We start from the raw sequence: 18800 nt of genomic DNA on the forward strand, positions 1-18800 counted from the left end.
CTGGAAAAAGTGTGTGTACACCAGGATCTTGGAGGTATCATAGAATTCTGCCTACTACAGTGCCAGAATGCAAGTTTTTTAAATAATTTTTTTCTGGAAGAGATTGTTCAATACAAACATTTCCCATCCAACTTTCTTGTATGTTTATATATAGTATTAGCTTTGCATTGCTACCATCATAAATTTCCCCAAACTGGTGACTTAACCATTACAAATATGCTATCTTACAGTTCTGTAGGTCATAAGTGTGAGACAGGTTTTACTGGGTTAAAACTGAGATATGAACAGGGCTGTGTTCCTTTCTTTTTTTTTTTTTTTTTAATTTATTTATTTATTTTCCCCCCAAAGCCCCAGTAGATAGTTGTACGTCACAGTTGCATATCGTTCTAGTTGCTGTATGTGGCACGCGGCGTAAGCATGGCCGGAGAAGCGGTGTGTTGGTGTGCGCCCGGGATCCGAACCTGGGCCGCCAGCAGTGGAGCGTGCACACTTAACCGCTAAGCCATGGGGCCGGCCCGCTGTGTTCCTTTCTAGAAGCCTTTTCCAGTTTCTAGAGGCTGCCGGCATTCCTTGGCTCATGGTCTCCTTCTCCCATCTAAGTTAACAATGGTGGGCTGAGTCCTTCTCATGCTACTGTCTCTCTGGTTGTCTGCACCAGGGAAATGTTTTCTACTTTTAAGGACCCAAGGGATTAGGTTGGGCCCACCTAGATAATCCAAAATAATTTCTTCATCTCAAGATCCTTCACTTAATCAAATCTGCAAAGTCCCTTTTGTCATATAAGGTAACATATTCACAAATTCTAAGGATTAGGGCATGAACATCTTTGGAAGCCATTATTCTGCCTACCACACCTATCTTTCTAAAATAGAGGCCTATGGGCCTCTCAGCCCATCTCATTTCTTCTGTTACTCAAACCATATATTCAAAGATGGAAATATTATGGCTTAGAGAGCATATGATATACCTACCTAATGGACAATTTTTTCTGGAATAGTGGATATTGGGCATTATGTAATGGCATGCATCATAATTGATACAGCACAATAAGCCAGCCAAAGATAAGAAAAATTGTCAGAAGATATAAACTTCCAGTTATAAGATGAATAAGTTCTGAGGAGCTAATATAGAGCATGGTGATTATAGTTAGTAATACCGTATTGTATACTTGAAAGTTACCCAGAGAGTAGATCTTAAATGTCCTCAACACAAAAAAGAAATGGTAATTGTGTAATGTGATGGAGGTGTTAGTTAATGCTATGGTGGTAATCATTTTGCAATATACAAGTGCATCAAATCAACATGTTGTACACCTTCAACTTACACAATATTATATGTCAATTTATCTCAATAAAGCTGGAAAAAAAAAAGAGAGAGAAGATTTGCTTAAGAGGAAGAAAATAAAATTCAATAATATGTGCAAATGAAATTTTGATCTCCAGTTTTTCCTAAAGTGTGTGCTATGGGAATTAAATTACTATGGCTATTAATCGTTGTTACACAAGGAACCATGAGCACAGACATTTGGGAAATGTCAAGTTAAACAAAACTGACGTTTTCTCAGAGTCCTTAATGTGCTAATGTGCGTTGTGAATCTATAAGAGAGCAGCATGTGCACTTATTTTAACAAAAAGAAAAGTTTTTAAAGGACATATCAAACTTTGGGAACTGGCAATGTCCATTTATTTTGCTGCAGCATCCTTCCACTATTGTTTTCAATTGGTCCTTCCTTCCTTATTTCTCTTCTAGCATTTTTCTTTCCTTCCTTCCTTATTTGTTTCTTATCTCCTTTCTTACTTCCCATCTTCATTCCTTCTCTTCTTTTTTTAACCTATAGTCATCCCCTCATATAAATGTGACTTAAAATGCATAGAGTTGCAAAGAAGGCTTGGCCTGGTTAAAATCAGAAATACAAAGAACTGTTGTTTAGAAAGAAAACAGGGGAAAAAATAAGACTGAGTTACAGAGAGGATGATGCTTTTGGAATCTGTACATTTTGATTGTGCTTCCCTGACTTATTAGACACAATAAGACTAAACATTTCCTGAACAAGGATTAGGGATTTATTTCTTTTGCTTTACCCCTCTCCTTTTTAGCTTCATAATCTTTCCAAGCTTTTGTCCATTCAGTCCCAGTTACTCTTGGAGGAGCCTTAACAACCCAAATAAAAATACCACTAACCTATAATATAGGTTCCTTTACATTCTATTACCAGGCAATAAGCTATTCTGATTCATTGAATATTCCAGATAGCTTAATCCTAACCTTAAACATTTGCTTTTCAGTTTAATAGTTTTTGGTACACTATAAAATTTATAACACCATTCATTCATTACTAAGGACATGTTAATTTTTTTTTGATGACACCATTTTGAAACAAAATATCATAATATGATATAAATCAAATATATGTGTAGGGGATGTGGACAAGTGTAAGCGACTCAACACTATACTAAATGGCTCCAAAATATTGTGTTTTCCCATTTGATCCAAGTGTTTTCTCCTTCTATCCCATTTTCTGCTCTGTCACATTGTCTGCTCTTGAGACTATCTACTCTGCTTTGATCACTCTTATTCTATCAGCCCTATTTTAAATATCTTCTGGATCTATTTATTTACTAGACTTTTCCCCTTTCCTTAGCAGCAGATGTAACTCTGTAATGGTCTACTAAAAACCCTAACTTCTGTTCTAATATTCTTTTAATCTGCCACCGTATCTTCCTCTTTTCTTCATAGACACAGCTTACTATATGGGAAATATTACATGCTTTACATATTTTAACTCATGTAACCCACACAATAATCCCTTGGTGAAGACTTTGTCATTAGACTCAGAGGAGTACTTCAACTCACATAGCTTAATAACAAGTGATGTTGGAATTCATATGCAGATATATCTGACTCCAAAGCCAATATGTAGTCTTTCAAGTGATACCAGTGTCTTCCTAACTGTCAAATCCAGCCACCATTTCTTCCCCTTCATCCTTCAGGAGCAGCATTACAATGTAATGTTTTACTTCAGTAAAAATAAATAGATAGATGGGTGATAGAGAGATATACCAACAAAATAACAACAAAAAATGTAAGAATACTGGGCCCAACCCTCTGGCCTAGTGGTTAAGTTCAACATCCTCCACTTTCGTGGCCCAGGTTTGGTTCCCGGGTGTGGACTTACACCCCTTGCCAGTGGCCATGCTATGGTGGTGACCCACATACAGAATAGAGGAAAATTGGAACAGATGTTAGCTCAGGGGGAATCTTCAGCAAACCAAAAGAGGCAGATTGGCAATGGATATTAGCTCAGGGCAAATCTTCCTCAACAAAAAAAGAAGCAAAAAAAATGTATGAATAAGTCTAATAATGTCTATGAAGAAAATTACAACACAATATTAAAACATCTAAAACAAGATCCAAATAAATGAATAGTAATGCAATTTTCACAAACTGGATGATTTTGTGTCAAAAAAATGTCAATTCTCCTTCAAATTAATCTACAAGCTGAGTTAAATTTGAACCAAAGCTCCAACAGATTTTTTTGTGTGGAAAACTAGATAAGGCAACTAAAATTCATATGAAAGAGCAAAGGACCAAGAATAGTCAAGTTAATTTTGATGAAGAACATCATAGGGAGACTTGTCCTATCAGATATGACTACTTTCAATATTTGGTAATGAACACCATGAGGCAAGTATAGACAAAGTGACTAACGGATTAGAACAGAGAGCCCAGAAACAGACCCATGTATATATGACAGAGGTGGGAAATACAAATCTATGGGGAAAAACAGACTGCTTAACAAACAGCTGAAAAAACTGATTATCTGTATAAAAAATTATAGTAGATTTCTATGTCACATCATATACAAAGATCAGTTCCAAGTAGGTTCAACTCCTAAATGTGAAAAGCAAATTTTAAAAATTTTAGAATAATATATATGAGAATATAGTTATGATGTTGGGGTAGGAAAAGGTTTAACAGATAAGACGCACAAAAAAGACCAACTAGAAGGAAAATAATGGTGGCTTAACCATATTAAAAATTTAAGTCTTATGAAGAACAATAAAGTGAAGAAAGAAAAGAATAAAATCCAGAATTTGCCTTGTATACCTAATGTTTATGGACATCTGCCAAATTAAGAATTTTCTTGTGAAATAGAGATGGGTATTGTTATAACCCATACTATAGCTGGGATGTGTTATTTTGGATAATCTTTATTTTTTAATTTATAATTTTTTAAGTGATGGTGCTGTGTATATGAACATGCACATGTATGTGTTTTGTACTTAGCATGTATAGTATTCATAATAAGATTAAGTAAATAAAATATTTGCATAATATTTAATAGTTTGAGAGAAACAATATTTGTGGAGGATTCCATCAAGATATTTAGTCTATTCATCCCTCTGGTAGTCTAAATTTATTCTTGAATTAGGCAGATAAAAAGCCTCCTAACTATAATTTATTGTAATGGATCCCTACAGAGGCACTCTGTGCTTTCTGGAATTCTTATAAGTCAAAACCTGTTATAAGTAGCTCCATGAAGCTCAACAAACAAGTGGGACTCTTTCAATGCAAGTGACAAAATCTTTATGCAATCTGGTTTAAGCAAAAAAGAATTTACTGACTATTTTGCTGAAATGTTTTAAGTAAGTCTGGGTCAAGTATGAGTTTCCCCAAGTTGAGGAGACAGAACTGGGAGTCTGAGCCCTGGGCTAACATCTGTGCCCATCTTCCTCTACTTTAAATGTGGGATGCTGCCACAGCATGGCTTGATAAGCAACACGTAGATCTGTGCCTGTGATCTGAAGCCGTGAATCCCAGGCTGCCGAAGTGGAGTGTGCAAACTTAACCACTATGCCACCGGGCCAGCTCCTAGTTTTTTAGTTTTTTTTAACAATGACTACTCTAAGACATTCTCTGCTCAATAGCCCCAGTATGCTCAAGACCTAACATATAGGGTTTTTTTTCTTTTAATCTTAAAAAAAGTATAATATGAGATACTGTGTGAAATTTTATGGATGCTATGACAAGGTTTAAGAATTTTTAAGGTATTTCATTGCCTAATCTCCATAAGTCTTTGGAAAACTGACAGCAATTATTATTCCTTTGCCAAAGATACCAGTGAATTCAAGCCACTTCTGTTGAGTCATCCAATAGCTCGTCTTCCAGCTTTCCTTATATTCTAAACCAAGCCAGATATTTACCTAATTAATAGATCCAAAAGACATAAGTCTGCTAAACTGAATAGTGCTGATAATTCCTAAAACAAATTATATTTTCTACATTGAAGTTTTCTGATTGAATTTTTTGAAAATCACCTTTTCAAATCATACTTTATAAATAGATTGCAACGGATTCTCTTTCCTTAACATACAATTCTAAGATACTTTTACCTGAAGGTGAGAATTGTATGTGTGTTTCTTTGATTATAAATATTAATCTTTCTGATAAGAATTCAATTCTCCTACATAGCAGTAAAATACTCCTTACAATGAGTTTAATTTAAAATCTATTACCTAACAGCATGTTTGCTGGCAGCCAACATTTTCTCAAAAAGAAGATAATCTCTCATTTAATTGCTTGGAAAAATGGTTATTCACACACATTCTAATTGGAATTTTAATAGCAGTTAACTGACAACTCACCCAAGGAAAACAGATCCAATTCTAGTAATAATTATCCAAGAATAAGAAACATTGGAAACAGGTTTTGAGTCCAATATATACCCTGAGTTTCATCTTTTTGTTAGGTGTTCTAATTAACTTAGGTGGAAGAAATATTGATCAGTAGCAGGTAACCAGAGGAAGAAAAGGAGCATAAACTAATAGTCAGACGAAGTTGAACTTGGATTTGAATCCCAGCTCTCATAAATACTAACCATTTGACCTTGGGGCATAATCTGTAAAATTGTAATAATAAAAATATGTTTTCCTACAAGACCATTGGGCAGATGCTATAGTATGTGGGGTTAGTTCTCAGTAAGCACTCAACCACAGCTATTATTATTAATAAGAATAAAGAAGCTATTTTAGTTTGTAAGAAAAAACACAAAGGTATTACTTTTGGTGATAGGGATTTATTGTGCGAGAAAACAGAAAAATCGTCTCAGCAACTATGAAGTCACTCTGGACTGTGATATATTTAAGATTGGGATATCAGGCCTCATGTAAAACCAAAATAATACCTCAATTTTTTAAGACACAACCTGGGTTCTACAGGCCATCCATTTTTATTGGCATTTATGCTTTTAAAGAGAGAAGATCTGAACTGCTCAATTAGTTACTATCCAATATGGGGCAAGATTTTTGGGCAAAGTTCTTGCCAAGCAATGCCTTTATTTTCCACCTCAGCATGAACACTGATCCCTGGCCTAATCAGTCAAAACCAGAGGATGAGGGATAGGTTCACTGATTGATCATCACACACACTGTGCCATGGCAACTTTAGGCAGAAAGACTGGGAGAGGGCTACTTTCCCCAGAAGAAGGATGTGGGCATGGCCGAAACATAAACCCTCATGGAAATATCTCTAGTACAAAAGTCCAGCTGGAAAATTTACAAATGTGATTACACAGTGTCTAGGAATTGACTATAATCTGTTCACTTGGGCTTCCTCTTCCCACACAGTGGCCTAAAACTCTCTCTAGGAAGTCAGCTGGGGCAATCAGAGGGTCAGCGTATGGGTTTGCCCTCTCTTGGGGACCACTGCCTTGTGCTACCTGATGTCCAATGTCTGAATACTATTGTTTCATATATTTTGTCCTTTTTTTTTTTTAAGTTGTTTTAGTCAAGAGGATAAATCTGGTACCTGTTACTCCATGTTGTCCAAAAGCAGAAGTCAGCCCAGTATAGTTGATGAAAATTTTTTGAAAATATAAAATCTCAAAAGTAGGGGTTGGCGAGGAGGATGCCTGCATGGAGATAGAAATTCTCAAAGGAGGTTAAATTTTAGATAAATTGGTGTTAGACAAATTGGTTTAAGGCAAAACAATGTGTTTCTAAGTTTTCGTTTAAGCTATCATTTTTCTATCTGAAAATGATAGTAGCATCCCAGGAAGCAGTCAGGGGCTAACTAGAACTACAGTTAGACCATGAAAAATGGCAGCCCATCCCCACGGTCGACTGAATGCTGCATTTTTCCAGGTCTCTCTCACGAGGGCCCAAGAGGGAGAAATTGTAGGTGTCACTTTGATGGCAGGCCTCTTAGAATCTTTCATCTGTGAAATGTGTAGATTAGACCAGAGTATAGAAAGGAGAGCGTACTAATAATCCAAAGACATTCAGTGAAGTGAGAGAATTCCATACAGGTAAAAGCTTCTATAAACTTCAACTGTAATTAACTTCAGAGACACAAATCTAGACTACCTTCATCTCCACAGAAAAGCCTAAGGAAATTCTATCGACATTTGGTTTCTAGTGGCAAAATACTAGTAATACTCAACCCCCTTGAAGTGTGCAAACACGTGTCCACAGGTCACAGACCATTGCTTCATTTCCTTCCTGGACAAACAGCTCTGCACAAGAGCCATAGCCTTCACTCAGCCACTATTATTGCAATCACGTAACCAACAATTGCTCTATCAGACCTTGTGCTGCAGGCTGGAGATGCGATTACAACCAAGACATTCCTCACATACTTTTCTCTTCTTCCCAAACCCATGGGGAGGATGGACCTGCCAAGCCTGCCTGATAAGACTAATTCCTAGAGTTTATTGAGAAGAAATTAAGTTCTACGTAATTCAGGTATTTTTTTTGAAAATCTTGCTTAAAAAAAAAAAATAAAAAGCTACCGAACATATACTGTCACCCCCACCACCACCTCCCAACCAGTTTTGAGCAGTCAACTTAGAAATGTTCAATATTTATCCCTGGGCAGTTGCCCAGTACCTGCTCTTACTCCTGGCTGAGCAGTGGTGAGGGTCCTGCTTCAGAGGTGGTTTGCTAAACTCTCTCATCTGGTGTCTTCTTCACTCACCCCCTTTTTTTTTCCTTCCACTCTCAAGGAAACTATGCACATCTTGTGTCCTCTCTATTCATTTAGTTTCTCATCCTACAGAGAAATGAAAACTGTCACATTTAGTTTATTTTTATTTTTATATTAAAATTGCAAATTTATTGTTTTTAATTATTTTGTATAGCAAATATAACTTCACTTACATTTTGGGTTAAATGAGTTTAGTAGATTGCCCCAGTACCCCGAGTTAATGGGAACACCTATCCTAAGTTTCAAAACCCTAATTCACAAATGAACCTTTGTAAGTCAGCCTGTTGCAAGTTGAGGATGTTCTGTGTCTATACATACAACTCTCCTTACATATTTTCTAATTGCTTGCTCCTGTGTCTCATGAATGTGGGGAAGGATGCAGTGTGGTCAGGGCAAGAAGGGAATGAATAGGCATGCCTGAAAGAAACAACACCCTGTAAAGGAGCCTTGTACATTTAAATTCTAAAACTTTGAGCAAAATAATTCAGAGAGAGAGCCTATAAAGGAATGGCCTCCCTCAATGAAACAAATTAGAAAATGCTTAAGGTTTTAGAAGGGAAGAGCTCTAGAAAGATGTCTAGGTGAGAGGAATTACAATTTAAGTAAGCCCTGAGTCTCTCACCTGAGTTTATTTTCCCTCCTGAGCTGTGCTGTTTCATAGTGTGGCCACTAGATACCTGTATTCATTTAAATTAAAATTAAATAAAATTTAGAATTTAGTTCCTCAGTCACACTAACCACATTTCAAATGCTCAGTTAGCCAGTGGTTACTGGCTACCATTTTGGACAGCACAGATTTAGAACATTTCCATTGTCAGAGAAAGTTCTGTTGGACAGCACTGTTCTAGAATTCTCATTTGATTGCCAGCTTCCATGAATTCACCAATTGCCTAAACATGGACAAAAATACTTTTATTTAGCAGAGACAAGAGAATCCTTCAATACTAAGAAAAAAAAAAAAGAAATTATTCTAGACAGGAACAAAGGAATAAAGATAGCCACATTCAAGGTAGAGGTTTCTGATATTCCAAGTAAAGAGAAAAAACTGGAACAGTTTCACAGATCCTGGCTTACTTTCTCACCCTGAAGAGTGAGTCTCATCTTCCTGGGCCCCTCAGCACTAATTTATACCGAAACTATTGTTCTGACTCCTACCTAAGCACAAAAAGTTTAATTTCTTATGGCCTCTGCATTTTTCCTCAGATATCACAGGCAACTGACAAAAAGACCTTACCAGTCATTTTCAAGTTTATCTATCTATCCTGCATGACCTCACCCCCAGTTTTATCTGAATCTTATCGACTGAGATTATTAAAGCTCTAGCCTAGTGATTCTTAATCCTGTTTCAGCTTTAGCCCAACCAAGGACAGCACACTCCCTATGGTAAGAAAGAATCTTTGCAAAGATGACTCTCAACCCATACAGGTGGGACCACCAAAATCTTTGTAAGTAAAACTGTTGTATATTTTCAAAAATTCATCTGAGTAAGTCTGATATGCCTCTCTGGGAGGAAAAACACCCATCTTCATTAAAAATGTCTATTACAAAGTTGCTCACAACAAAACTCTGGCAAGTTCTAACCCATCCCATCATTTCTAGTTAGTTTTTCTCTGGAGCATTTTTTAAGCATACAGTCAGCCCTCCTTATCTGCTGGTTTTGCATCCGCAGATTCAACCAAATGCGGATGGGAAACATTTGGAAAAAAATTCCCTAACTCTAAACAATACAGTATGACAACTATTTACATAGAATTTACACTGTATTAGGTATTATACGTAATCTAGAGATGATTTAAAGCATATGAGAGGATGTGCATAGGTTATATGCAAATTCTATGCTGTTTTATACAAGGGACTTGAGCATCCGTGGATTTTGGTTTGGGAGGTAGGGGTCTTGGAACCAATCTCCTGCAGATGCGAGCGACTACTGTACTCATATAAAAGTTCTGTACTTGCTTGGGCCTGGTCCCATGGCCGAGTGGTTCAAGTTCCGTGCTCTCTGCTGCCGCTGCCTGGGTTTGCGATTCCAATCACGGGAGCTGACCTACCCTACTCACCAGTCGTGATGTACCAACATCCCACATACAAAATAGAGGAAGATTGGCACAGATGTTAGCTCAGGGCTAATTTTCCTAAAGCCAAAAAAAAAAGAGGAGCGTTGGCAATGGATGTTAGCTCAGGGCGAATCATCCTCAAGCAAAAAAAAGAAAAGTTCTGTACTTGCTTATAGAGAATTAGTCTCATACATTGATAATCCCATATGTAATAAAATCACCATATAATTAGTATAACTAGTATTTGTTTTGAAAAATAAAAATCATTTCAGTACTCATACGTGGATAAATAATAAAGCATCTTTCATATATCTCTCCTCTTTCTGAATTCTCTACCTGCATTGAGTTTGCAACCTCCAGCACTTAGACACTACCCTGAATACCAGGCATAAGCCAACAGATACCAAAGGGCTAGATGAGGTAAAGAAAAAATTACCACTTGCCGGCACACAAACCCTAGTCAACACTCTAGTAGTGGATGAGTGGGTCTGGGTCAGCCCAAGGAGAATAATATGAAATTGCTGTTTCTACTAAATTGAGTCAGCTACGATGACAGCATTCCCTTACCAAAGAGGACATGTACTGGTACCAACATGAAGAGAGTGGTGGTACATTATGTTGTAAACTAATATCACTACCAAAGTGCTCGTTGTGTTTTATGGATGCAACTAAAGGAACACACATAAACATACAGTCACCCTTTGAGGTTTGCCATTGACAGGAAGGTAATAAATCTCGACACCACCTTTTTTCCCACATATTAGTCAATGGGAATTAATGAGAAGGATGTCATGTCAAAGAATTTAATATGGGCCAAAGTAACAACAACAACAAAAAAATAGAGTCCGTTTCAAAGCCTCTTTTGGGTATTTAGCTACTTAAGGGTGGCAACAGGTCTATACGGGTCTGTGTCTGGCAGATCAATGAAACAAAACTCTGAAGCCCCATATCTTGCCATCATCTGCAAACACTAGATGGGCACCGGAGATTCTTTTGCATGATAATATAAAGCATTGTTTCCAAAGTGAAGACAATGGATAGGGGATTCTATACAGAAGACAGTGTGTTTTGAAAATGTTTCTCTTAACTTTTTATGGAGTTAGGCTGCACTGTTTCTAAGAATTCTTGTTTGTATTTAGGAGATGTGTATGATTACATACTGCATGATTCCATTCACATAACATTCTCGAAATAACAAAATTGTGATGGAGAATGGATCAACAGTTGCCAAGGATTAGGTTCAGAGGAAAGTGTGACTGCAAAGTGGGAGCACAAGGGAGTTTCTTTGTGGCGATAGAAATTTCATACCTGATTATGGTGGTGGTTGCACAAATCTATACAAGAGATAAAATTTTGTAGAACTATACATAACAAAAGTGCGTACAAGAACTGGTGAAATCCAAATAAGGTCTGTACTTTAGCTAATAGTTTGTATCAGTGTCCTGGTTTTAAAAATTATACTATGGTTTTCTAAGCTGTTATCAATGGGAGACGTTGGGTGAAGCCTACATGGAAACTCTACTTTCTGCCTTTGCAACTTCTATGTAAGTCTGAAACTATTTCCAAAAAAAATTTTAAAGAAAGATAAAAAAAACCCCTAAACCAAAAGTATATAGGAATTTCTTGTATATTCTTGCAAATCTTCTGTCATTTTATGTCATACCAAAATTTAAAAGTTAACATAAAGGATGTTGAGTTACTTATAGACAACCAGGCTCTGGGGCCATGCAACCAGGCATAAAGCCCAAATAATGCCACAGAACTGGCCAAGACATCACTGTGGCTGTCACTGTGAACGACACTGTAGCTTCCAACACTGGCACCACAGACACTGGACACCTACCACTGCCATGGTTGTCCTGGGAGCTGCCTCCACAGATCTGTAACTACCTCTACAGATCCCCGGAAGAGCTTCTGAGTAGTCCTACTTCTTCACAGAAGCAGCTTCTGACTCAGTCTGTGTATTTGATGGATGGTGCGTAGGCATGTGCTATAGCCCTAGCTGAAAGAATGAGGGGAACATGATTAAATAGCATACTTTCATAGTGAAAAGCAGGCTCTGCCTCAAGAGGTGGGTGATTCCCCAAACACAGTGTGGAGGTTCCGAGACCGGGTCATTGAAAAGAATGACAAAGATCTACAAATAATAAATGGAAGCATGGCCTTTCTCACATCATTCTCCTGCTAAGGCCAACTGAGCCAAATTCTTAACCCTACTGAGAGGGTGGTCCTGGAGCTCAGGGTACCCAGTGATGCCAGGAACCCAGGCTACAGCACAGGCTTTCTCAACAGGGATGACTCAGGGTTGGATGTGGCACAAATCTCTTTTCTTTCCCAAATATATTTGAGAAGGCAGTTGATTCTTAGGGGGAAGGAAGCTAATATCTTTGGGTTTGTGTGTATATGAATGCGTGTCAGAGATGCTGAATAGGAAAGTGATTTTCTCACCCTTAGGTAAACACAAATAGAATTTGCAGATCTCCAGCACAGAAAGTCAGACTTAGTTCAACATTTTTTCTTTTGCTGAGTGGATAATTGATAACAGGTATGTTCAGGAAATGGTAAGAAATGAGATGGCCAGAAATTAAAATGTGAAGGAGAGGGAGAGGAGTCAAGATGCTGGCGTAGGCAGACTCTGAACTTACCTCCTCCCGTGGACACAGCCAATGTACAACTACTCGTGGAAAAATCACCCCTGAGACAGAACTGAAACAACGGACAACGGACAATCTTAACTGAGGTGGAAGAGGCAGAGACTCCCTTCTGGAGAGAAAAACGCCGCCTTCACAAGCTGCCAGCTTCACGGCCGCTGGGAGCAGCTCACAGGTACGCAGCCTCCCTGGAGGCGCGGGGCCCTGAGCCGGGGAGCGCCCCCGCTGTGGGCATTTTGTGGACCCAGCACAATCGAGACCAGCGGCATAATATCTGACTGTGCCTGCTGCTAAAGCATTGGGGAGCACCCCCAGAAAACCCGGTTCACAAAGAAACTAAAACTGGCTCTTAAAGGGCCCGCGCGCAAACTCACCCGTTTCAGAAAGCATCCTAAAATCACCAGAAAGAAAGGTGCACAGTGCTGGGGTGAAAAGAGACTCACCTGATAGGCCCTGAGTGCATCTCGGTGAGGGGTGAGACCTCTCCAGGGACTGGGACATTGGCGGCGGCCATTGTTGTGGCCTGGTGTGAGTGTGCTGACACAGATGCCATTGGAGTTCTCCCTGAGGCCTGCTAGCCCAGGGTCTGCTCCACCCGCTAGAGCACCGATTTAATCCAGTTCAGCCAGGGCAGGCAGCCCACCCTAGAGACTGGCCCCACCCAACAACAAGCCCTCAGGCAACTTGTGGGCCTGCATAGATTGGTGACTGGATTCTCTGCAGCCTGGCAACCGAGCCTGCTTTAGCGGGGCAGGGTGTGCACAAGGAGCAGGTGGAGAGTGTGGGGCGGTGGCGGAGTGTGTGGGGCTCCCGCCGTGGAGAGAGTGGGTCCGCTTGGGGAGGTCAGGGTGCGCACACGGGGCAGGACTGTGTTGACTGTGTGTGTGGACCTGTGGGCGGCAGGGCTTGTCAGCTGCAGAAGACTTGTGCTTCTAAAAGACCCACATAGGGGGTTTGCCCCACCTTCCAAAGCCTGAGACAATTGGGTGCTCCTGTGCCTGAGGCCAGCCCCACCCAGCTGCAATCCTCAGAGAGCTGACAAGAGACCTAATAGGCTAAAGGCTTACAGCAATTGTAAGGCCCTGAGCCTAACAACCTGCCATGCTGGGGGCCTACTCACTTAAAAGAAAGACTGCAACACAAATGTGGTATTAGAACTTGCAGCCAACAGTGCTGGGGCTCCCCACACCTGATAAAGAGACTGAAGGGCCCACAACAACTACAAGCAGCTGAGCATTACAACAGCTGGCCAGGAGCATAACTCAGCCTCCCTGGGTGCCTACAGGGAGAGCAAACAGGCCACAATAGAAGGACACACGTAGCCCACATAGGAGTCACCCCTGGAGCATTGAGAACTGAGGGAAGCACACTGGAAGCCTCTTAAGGCATCACTTACCTAAGGTCACCTATCCAAGAGCAGGAGACGTAGCTGACCTACCTAATACATAGACACAAGCACAGGGAAAGAGGCAAAATGAGGAGGCAAAAGAATACATTCCAAGTAAGGGAACAGGACAAAACCCCAGAAAAGAAACTAAGTGAAACAGAAATGAGCAACCTACCTGACAGAGAGTTCAAACTAAGAGTGTTAAGGATGCTCACTGATCTGGGGAGAAGAATAGATGAACTCAGTGAGAATGTCAACAAGGAAATGGAAGATATAAAAAAGAACCAATCAGAAATGAAGAATACAATACTGGAAATGAAAAATTCATTAGAGGGACTCAAAAGCAGAGTAGAGGATACAGAAGAACAGATCTGTGAGCTGGACAAAAGACTAGAAGAAATTACCCAAGGTGAACAGGTAAAAGAGAAAAGAATTAAAAAGAGTGAGGACAGTCTAAGGGACCTCTGGGACAACACCAAGCGCACTAACATCCGTGTTATAGGTGTCCCGGAAGGAGTAGAGCGAGACAAGGGGGCAGAGAATCTATTTCAAGAAATAATAGATGAAAACTTCCCTAACCTAAGGAAGGAAACAGACATCCAGGTACAGGAAGCACAGAGAGCCCCAAACAAGATAAACCCAAAGAGGCCCACACCAAGACACATCATAATCAAAATGTCCAGAATTAAAGATAAAGAGAGAATTCTAAAAGATGCAAGAGAATGTCAGGTTACATACAAAGGAAACCCCATAAGGCTATCAGCTGACTTCTCAGCAGAAACCTTACAGGCTAGAAGAGAATGGCACGATATATTTAAAGTGCTAAAAGGAAAAAACTTACAGCCAAGAATACTCTACCCAGCAAGGTTATCATTCAAAATGGAAGGAGAGATCAAAATTTTCCCAGACAAGCAAAAATTAAAGGAGTTTGTCACCAAGAAACCAGTGCTACAAGAAATGTTAAAGGGACTGATTTAAGGGGAAAAGAGAAGACCACAAATAGGAAAAATTATCTATTTCCATGATAAGAACGTAATGGATACAAATGCACAAAAAAGAGGTTAGATATGACATCAAAAACATAAAAGGAGGGAGGAGGGGAGTGAAAGAGTAGAGCTTTAAGACAGAGGTCAAACTAAAGTGACCATCAATTCTGTATAGAAGAAGAAAGGAACCAAAACATTGAGAAAAAAAAAAAAGTTAAAAAATGGCAGTAAGTACATACTTATCAATAGCTACTTTAAACGTCGATGGACTAAATGCTCCAATTAAAAGGCATAGGGTGGGTGACTGGATAAAAAAACAGGACCCATATATATGCTGCATACAAGAGACACACTTCAGACCTAAAGACACTCACAAACTGAAAGTGAAGGGATGGAAAAAGATACTCCACGCAAATGGCAATGAAAAGAAAGCTGGGGTAGCAGTACTTATATCAGACAAAATAGACTTTAAAACAAAAACTGTTAAAAGAGACAAAGAAGGGCATTACATAATGATCAAGGGAACAATCCAACAAGAGGATATAACACTTGTAAATATCTACGCACCCAATGTAGGTGCACCTAAACATATAAAGCAATTATTAACAGACATAAAAACAGAAATAGACAGTAACACAATAATAGTAGGGGACTTGAACACTCCACTTACACCAATGGATAGATCATCCAAACAGAAGATCAATAAGGAAACAATGGCCTTAGACGACACACTAGAACAGATGGACCTAGTAGATATATACAGAGCATTCCATCCAAAAACCGAAGAATACACGTTCTTTTCAAATGCACATGGAACATTCTCCAGGATGGATCACATATTAGGCCACAAAACAAATCTCTATAAATTTAAGAAGATTGAAATAATACCAAGCATCTTTTCTGACCACAATGCTATGAAACTAGAAATCAACTATAGGAAGAAAATCAGAAAAGCCACAAATATATGGAGATTAAACAAAATGCTACAGAACAACAACTGGGTTAACGAAGAAATCAAAGAAGAAATCAAAAAATACCTGGAGACAAATGAAAATACGACATGCCAGAATTTATGGGATACAGCAAAAGCGGTTCTAAGAGGGAAGTTTATAGCGATACAGGCCTATCTCAACAAACAAGAAAAATCTCAAATAAACAATCTAACAATGCACCTAAAGGAACTGGAAAAAGAAGAACAAACAAAGCCCCAAATCAGTAGAAGAAGGGAAATAATAAAAATCAGAGCAGAAATAAATGAAATAGAGACCAAAAAAACAATAGCAAAAATTAATAAAACCAAGAGCTGGTTCTTTGAAAAGATCAACAAAATTGACAAACCTTTAGCTAGACTCACCAAGAAAAAAAAAGAGAAGGCACAAATAAGTAAAATCAGAAATGAAAGAGGAGAGGTTACAACAGACACCTCAGAGATACAAAAGATTATAAGAGAATACTATGAAAAGCTATATGTCAACCAATTCGACAATCTGGAAGAAATGGATAAATTCTTAGAATCATACAACCTTCCAAAACTGGATCAAGAAGAAGTAGAGAATTTGAATAGACCAATCACCAGTAAGGAGATCGAAACAGTAATCACAAACCTCCCCAAAAATAAAAGTCCAGGACCAGATGGCTTCCCTGGTGAATTATACCAAACATTCAAAGAAGACTTAATACCTATATTTCTCAAACTCTTCCAAAAAATTGAGGAGGGGGGGAAGCTCCCTAACTGATTCTACGAAGCTGACATTACCCTGATACCAAAACCAGACAAGGACAACACAAAAAAAGAAAATTACAGGCCAATATCACTGATGAACATCGATGCAAAAATCCTCAACAAAATACTAGCAAATCGCCTACAACAATACGTTAAAAAGATTATACACCATGATCAAGTGGGATTTATTCCAGGGATGCAGGGATGGTTTAACATTCGCAAATCAATCAATGTAATACACCACATTAATAAAATGAAGAATAAAAATCACATGATCATCTCAATAGATGCAGAGAAAGCATTTGACAAGATACAGCATCCATTTATGATAAAAACTCTGAATAAAATGGGTATAGAAGGAAAGTACCTCAACATAAAAAAGACCATATATGACAAACCCACAGCTAATATCATCCTCAATGGTGAAAAACTGATAGCTATCCCTCTAAGAACAGGAACCAGACAAGGATGCCCACTCTCACCACTCCTATTTAACATAGTACTGGAAGTCCTAGCCAGAGCAATCAGGCAAGAGAAAGAAATAAAAGGGATCCAAATTGGAAAGGAAGAAGTGAAACTGTCACTATATGCAGATGACATGATTTATATATATAGAAAACCCTAAAGAATCCACCAGAAAACTTTTAGAAGTAATAAACGAATATGGTAAAGTTGCAGGATACAAAATCAACATACAGAAATCAGTTGCATTTCTGTACACTAACAATGAAGTAGCAGAAAGAGAAATTAAGAATACCATCCCATTTACAATTGCAACAAAAAGAATAAAATATCTAGGAATAAACTTAACCAAAGAGGTGAAAGAACTGTACACGGAAAACTATAAAACATTGCTGAAAGAAATTGAAGAAGACACAAAGAAATGGAAAGATATTCCGTGCTCTTGGATTGGAAGAATTAACATAGTTAAGATGTCCATACTTCCTAAAGCCATCTATAGATTTAATGCAATCCCTATCAAAGTTCCAACAACATTTTTCACAGAAATAGAACAAAGAATCCTAAAATTTATATGGAACAACAAAAGACCCCGAATAGCCAAAGGAATCCTGAGAAAAAAGAACAAAGCTGGAGGTATCACACTCCCTGATTTCAAAATATACTACAAAGCTATAGTAACCAAAACAGCATGGTACTGGCACAAAAACAGACGCACAGATCAATGGAATAGAATCGAAAACCCAGAAATAAACCCACACATCTATGGACAGCTAATCTTTGACAAAGGAGCCAAGACCATACAATGGAGAAAAGAAAGTCTCTTCAACAAATGGTATTGGGAAAACAGGATAGCCACGTGCAAAAAACTGAAAGTAGACCCTTACCTTACACCATACACAAAAATTAACTCCAAATGGATTAAAGACTTGAATGTAAGACCTGAAACTATGAAACTTCTAGAAGAAAACATAGGCAGTACGCTCTTAGACATCAGTCTTAGCAACATATTTTCAAGCACCATGTCTGACCAGGCAAGAGAAACAATAGAAAAAATAAACAAATGGGACTACATCAAACTAAAAAGCTTCTGCACAGCAAAGGAAACCATCAATAAAACGAAAAGACAACCTAACAATTGGGAGAAGATATTTGCAAACCATACATCTGATAAGGGCTTAATCTCCAAAATATATAAAGAACTCATGCATCTCAACAACAAAAAAACTACCAACCCAATTAAAAAATGGGCAAAGGACCTAAACAGACATTTCTCCAAAGAAGATATACAGATGGCCAAGAGGCACATGAAAAGATGTTCAAAATCACTAACTATCAGGGAAATGCAAATCAAAACTACAATGAGATATCACCTCACGCCCGTCAGAATGGCTATAATTAACAAGACAGGAAGCAACATGTGTTGGAGAGGATGTGCAGAGAAGGGAACTCTCATACACTGCTGGTGGGAGTGCAAACTGGTGCAGCCACTATGGAAAACAGTATGGAGATTCCTCAAAAAAGCAAGGATAGAACTACCATATGATCCAGCTATTC

The 18800-nt window shown here is 38.6% G+C and overlaps 1 long non-coding RNA gene across 2 annotated transcripts in view; it reads right to left on the reverse strand.

Moving 5' to 3' along the window:
- Window positions 1-13414, reverse strand: part of LOC147913349 (uncharacterized) — an 86393-nt gene extending 72979 nt beyond the window's left edge. Inside the window, exon 1 of one of the 2 annotated variants that reach the window (XR_015548835.1) lies at window positions 13132-13414. This is a non-coding gene — a long non-coding RNA (uncharacterized LOC147913349). The remainder of the gene's footprint in view (window positions 1-13131) is intronic. The other variant, XR_015548836.1, reaches the window with a different exon arrangement.
- Between the last annotated feature and the right edge of the window lie 5386 nt (window positions 13415-18800).

The sequence above is a fragment of the Ceratotherium simum genome, chromosome 28, assembly GCF_057802395.1.
Source record: "Ceratotherium simum simum isolate JZ-2026a chromosome 28, ASM5780239v1, whole genome shotgun sequence".
NCBI classification, from domain to species: Eukaryota; Metazoa; Chordata; class Mammalia; order Perissodactyla; family Rhinocerotidae; genus Ceratotherium; species Ceratotherium simum.